Raw genomic sequence first — 6,000 nt, 5'->3', positions numbered from 1 at the left:
TTGTCTTTTTTTCACGTGTTAGTTGCGTGCTCCGGTCCCCGTTACTTGATTCTTCTTATGTACAACAACGAAACCTAATGTTCCCAGCCCCCTCTTATCGCATTAAAATTCCGAATTAAGAGTACACCCGACAGCTCATTTTGAGTTATCTTTTGAATGCGCTAACTAACTGCATAGAACACTTATTTTCCTCTTTCATAAATCTACAACCACGGAGGCATTCCATTCGCTGTCCGTATTTCAAAGGCAGAAACACATTTAAAATACGTTGCGCAGTACGAAGAATAATAGAATACGTTTCAAGCCCACTTGAAGGCTGAAGCTCGATCTCTTTTGCTATTTTCACCCACAGCTTTTTGTGATGACTTTTGTTATTTTACTCTTTAAAAAAATAGCTTTCTCTCTGTAGAGACGTGGATAGGGCGCCATTAAAAAGCGCTGTCCTGGAGAGTATGTAGATGAATTCGAGCATCATGGTGCACAACTATATTGCCACGGACCTGGCTCGAGCTACCTGCGCGCTAAGCCGTGACGAGGACGGAGTGGTCGCGTTCGCGTGAGGCGCGCTCGAGCTGGCTCTGTTCTGGGCGATTAAAACCCTCGGCCGTTCTGCGGTCCCCCTCTACGTCTACGACTGTCCTCCGTCTGGCCTGTGACATCTGGTGGAGGTGCTGGGTATTCTCGGCTGATGCTCCATCCTTCCTCGGAGAGCCGAAGCACAAGCCCGGTGCCTCTTGTGCGAACCCCCGTCCATCGTGTCAGCCGCAGGCTCCGCGGCTTGTCTCCAGAATTCGGACTCCGGCCTGAAGAGAGCGCACCCATGGCTACGACCACGGCAGCGAGGTCAGACAGCGCCCCGTTCATACCTGCTTCTTTTGTGAGCCTGCAAAATCCCCGGATCCCGAAGCCCTTTCACGGTGGATACTCAGAGGGCGCGCCAGCAACGGTACAATTTCTACGACCGGCAGCTAAACCCTATCTCGGCTCTACACCCCCTGGATGCTGCTTCGGGGGCCAATACAAGCTCCCTTCGGGACATCGTGCGTCCTGTGGTCCGTGAGGAGCTGCAGAAACTTCAGGGGATTTTTCCTGTGGACTCTCTGACTAGCGCCATTCGGGAGGAAGTTTAGCAGGCGCTCAGACCACCCGTCGCTGCAGTAGAGCCGCCACCACAGCCAGCTGCTTGGCCGCCAGCGACGTATGCGGACGTGCTGCGGCGTCCTGCGCCGGTTCCCTGCGCGCCACCGTATGCCCCTTCGGTAGTCGCAGTACACGCCGAGCAGCCGGTTCCCTATTGGCAAGCTCGAGGACAGGCGCCGAGAAAGACCGATATTTGGCGTGCGCCAGACCGACGTCCCCTGTGTTACCATTGTGGCGAGGCCGGTCACATCTTCCGGCGGTGTCCATATCGGCCTCTGGGATTCCGAGGCTTGTCTGCAGGTAGTCCCCGTCCGCGGCATGCCGAACAGCCTCAGGAGTTTGACGAATACGTCACCCGCCGGCGTGGTTAACCACCTCCTCCGCGCCGAACGTCCCGATCGCCTTCACCTCGACATTCGTCGCCTCATCAGTCCGGTTATGGACCTGGGGCACAGCGTGGGTCCTCGAGCCCGCACCGGGAAAACTAGAACAGGCGACCTTTGGAGGCGAGGCTGCCGAACGCCGTATTGCCGAAAAGCTTCCACCGACGCGCCGACTGACCCTTCCCGAATTGACGACCACGATACCGACGACGACGACGACGACGACGACGAAGACGGCGCCGACGACTGGGTCTGGTAAGACCAAGGTCTCCCTTGACATACCCGTGCTGATTGACTCTAAGGAGGTTAGCGCACTAGTGGATACGGGTGCGGACTACTCGATAATGAGCTGTAGGATGGCTAAGATGCTGAAGAAAGTTATGATGCCGTGGGCAGGGTCACAGATACGTACGGCTGGTGGCCACGTGGTTACGCCGCTCGGAATGTGTACGGCCAGAATTACGGTGCGCGGATGCACGTTCGTGGCAACGTTCCTCATTCTGCCTGAATGCTCACGACACGTCATTCTCGGTCTCGACTTTCTTCGAGAAAATGGTGCGACTATAGACCTTCGAAATCGATTGGTTACATTTTCAACTGAACTCGCCGCCACCAAACCCGCCCCCGAGAATTGCAGAGCCGCACTGCGTATATCCGACGATGCCTTAACGGTGCCTCCACGGGCGAGTATTCTGGCTAGGGTCACTTGCGACGCGCCACATTGCGGAAAACGCGTTGTTGAGCCAAATGTCTCTCTTTTGCTCACCATGGGTGTTTGCGTAGCAAGAGGGCTCGCCTTTCTATCTGACTGTCGCACTGAAGTCCTCGTGACCAATTTCAGTAATGAACACCGCCATTTATTTGGTGGCACAGCCATCGCCCACGTCGACCCTGTCCAAGAGGTGGCTGAGTGTTTCGCATGCCTAGAAGACACGCCTGGTGAAGTTGACGAAGAGGCAGTACGCGCCGTTCACATAAACGAGGGCCTCCCGCCTGCAGAAAGGCAGCAATTGCAAGAATTGTTGCTGCAGTTCAAGGACTGCTTTACCTCGTCGTCTAAGCTACGTCAGACGCCCATCACTAAGCATCGGATAGTCACGCACGATGGCGCGCGCCCAATACATCAACAGCCTTATCGCGTATCTCCCCGAGAGCGGGAGGCCATCCAAACGCAAGTGAAGGAGATGCTCAATGACGGCATAATCCAGCCATCGAATAGTCCCTGGTCGTCTCCTGTCGTTCTCGTAAAAAAGAAGGATGGCACGCTGCGCTTCTGTGTGGATTACAGAAAACTTAACAGCGTAACAAAAAAAGATGTCTATCCGCTACCTCGTATAGATGATTCCCTCGACAGACTGCGCCAAGCAAAATACTTTTCTTCGGTAGATCTGCGCAGCGGATATTGGCAAATAGAAGTTGATGAGAGAGACCGGGAGAAAACCGCCTTTGTCACCCCGGTCGGCCTCTATGAATTTCGTGTGCTCCCCTTCGGACTCTGCTGTGCTCCAGCAACGTTCCAGCGAATGATGGATACCGTGCTGACCGGCCTTAAATGGCAAACATGTCTAGTATACCTGGATGATGTAATCATTTTTTCAACAACGTTTTCGGAACATTTGCAGCGGCTCAAAGTGGTGTTAGAAGCCGTCCGATCAGCTCATCTTTCTCTAAAGCCGCAAAAATGCCATTTTGGATTTACTGAATTGAAGTTTCTCGGGCATGTCGTCAGCTCCGAGGGCATCCGGCCAGACCCTGACAAAATTTCTGCCCTCGCGGACTTCCCGGTTCCCACTGATAAAAAAGCCGTCCGACGATTCCTAGGCCTTTGTTCGTACTACCGACGTTTCATAAAAAACTTTGCTAAGCTGGCCAGTCCTCTGACGCGCTTGACACGAGATGAGGAGCCATTTTTGTGGGGTGCCGAGCAGCAAACTGCTTTTGACGATCTACGACGTCGGCTACAATCACCACCAGTACTAGCCCATTTTGACGATGATGCCGCCACTGAAATTCACACGGACGCCAGCAACGTCGGTCTTGGAGCGGTTCTCGTCCAGCGTCCGAACGGTGTCGAAAAAGTGATCGCTTATGCTAGCCGTGCACTTTCCCGTGCAGAGTGTAACTACTCTACAACTGAGAAGGAATGTTTGGCCGTAGTATGGGCCATCACAAAGTTCCGCCCCTATCTGTATGGCAGGCAGTTCCAGGTTATTACTGACCACCACGCATTGTGCTGGTTGACAAACTTGAAGGACCCATGTGGCCGCCTAGCACGCTGGGCATTACGTTTACAGGAATTTGACTTCACCATCATCTACAAGTCTGGTCGCAAGCACACCGACGCTGACAGCTTGTCGCGTTCACCCGTGCAACCTTACGAAGGTAACGCAGAAGACGATGCATTCCTTGGTGCAGTCACGTCGTCCGACATCATCGCACAACAACGTGCAGACGACGAGTTGAAGCTGCTCATAGAGCATCTAGAAGGTCACCATCCCTCGATACCCTCCCACCTAGCTCGCAGGCTGCCATCCCTATGTCTTCGAGGCGGAGTGCTGTATAAGAAAAACTCCGCCTCCAGTGGTAAGAGTTACCTTCTGGTTATACCAGCCGCCCTCCGCCACGAGATCCTCCTGGCCTGCCACGACGAGCCGACCTCTGGGCACCTTGGATTCACGCGAACACTTGCCAGAGTGCGGCAGAATTACTATTGGCCCAACCTTGCCTCATGTGTGAAGCGATACATTCGGACCTGCCGTGAGTGCCAGCTTTGGAAGACGCCGCCCCTGAAACCGCCTGGCGTGTTGCAGCCTATCATGCCTCCTAACACACCCTTTGAACAAGTCGGCATGGACCTCCTCGGACCATTTCCCTCGTCGTCGGGAGGAAACAGATGGATAGCTGTTGCAACCGATTACCTGACGCGTTACGCCGAAACGCAGGCTCTCCCTCAAGGCACAGCGTTCGAAGTTGCGCACTTCTTTATGCGTGCAATAGTGCTTCGACACGGCGCTCCGTCCGTCGTCATCACAGACCGAGGGAAGGCATTCACTGCTCAGCTTGTCCACGACATCTTTGAGCTGAGTCACACCAGCCATCGAACAACGACAGCATACCATACCCAAACAAATGGGCTCACAGAACGCCTGAATAAAACACTGGCCGACATGATTTCAATGTACGTGGATGTGGAGCACAGAACCTGGGACCAAATACTCCCGTACATCACATTCGCGTACAACACTGCGACTCAAGAAACAACCCGCTTTACACCATTCCGTCTAGTCTACGGCAGAGAAGTGCGGATGATGCTGGACGCCATGCTCCCGTGCGTGGATGATGACTTGACACCAGATGCGGGCTCCTTTGTCGAACAAGCCGAGCAAGCTCGCCAGCTTGCTCGTTTGCACATCACAGCTCAACAAGACACGGACTCCAGACGTTACAACCGGCGCCACAGGGAGGTTACCTACAACATCGGTGACCGTGTGTGGGTGTGGACCCCTGTCCGCCAAAAGGGGTTGTCCGAAAAACTGCTGCACCGATATTTCGGACCTTATGAGGTGCTCCGTCGTGTTGGAAACGTGGATTATGAGGTTGTTCCACGTGGAACTGTGTCTACCGGTCGTCGGCAACCACGGACTGACATTGTGCATGTAATGCGACTTAAGCCATACTTCTCGCGTGAGAGCGATGACGCTCCACTTTAAACTGTGTTCGGGTTCTGCGTTTTAATTTATTTCTTTTTGTTCGTTTTTTTTTTAAACATTGTCTTCCTGCTTTTCCTGTTCGTTTTCTGCATTGTACATACCCTCGCATCGGGACGATGCTCTTCTTTTTCGGGGGACTAATGCCACGGACCTGGCTCGAGCTATCTGCGCGCTAAGCCGTGACGAGGACGGAGTGGTCGCGTTCGCGTGAGGCGCGCTCGAGCTGGCTCTGTTCTGGGCGATTAAAACCCTCGGCCGTTCTGCGGTCCCCCTCTACGTCTACGACTGTCCTCCGTCTGGCCTGTGACAATATGAACAGAAAAGTGATTCGTATCTGATGAATATACCCCGTGCGGCAAAGGAATGAGGCACGAAAGTTATTTTGCAAAACCAAGATGCCTGCGCCGAGAAACTGGAGGGCGTGGGCTGAATGTTAAGTTCACTTCCTGCATAGGCCAGACTAAAGGCAGGCTGCAAAACCGGAGCATACGCTTAGGCAGGGCCGGTTCCACCACGTATGTTCTTCTATCGTGCGTCAGAAATAGCGCAATTTCTCCGAGTAAGAGAGACATAGTGCAATTCCCGCAAAAAAAAGCCTTCTTTCGTGCCTTCGACCTTCACACAAACACCCGCCATGAAGTTTGCGCAGGAGAGCCAATTCGTAAAAGACAACGTCGGCGTGGTCTTCATCACTGCGAGCGTTATGAAGCGTGGGCATAGTAATTCTGACGATGGAGTACTGAACAAAAAGGAACGACGAAGGAGAT

This window comes from Amblyomma mixtum, chromosome 5 (genome assembly GCF_055824585.1).
Source record: "Amblyomma mixtum isolate Tamu chromosome 5, ASM5582458v1, whole genome shotgun sequence".
NCBI classification, from domain to species: domain Eukaryota; kingdom Metazoa; phylum Arthropoda; class Arachnida; order Ixodida; family Ixodidae; genus Amblyomma; species Amblyomma mixtum.
This window is presented reverse-complemented; position numbering follows the sequence as displayed.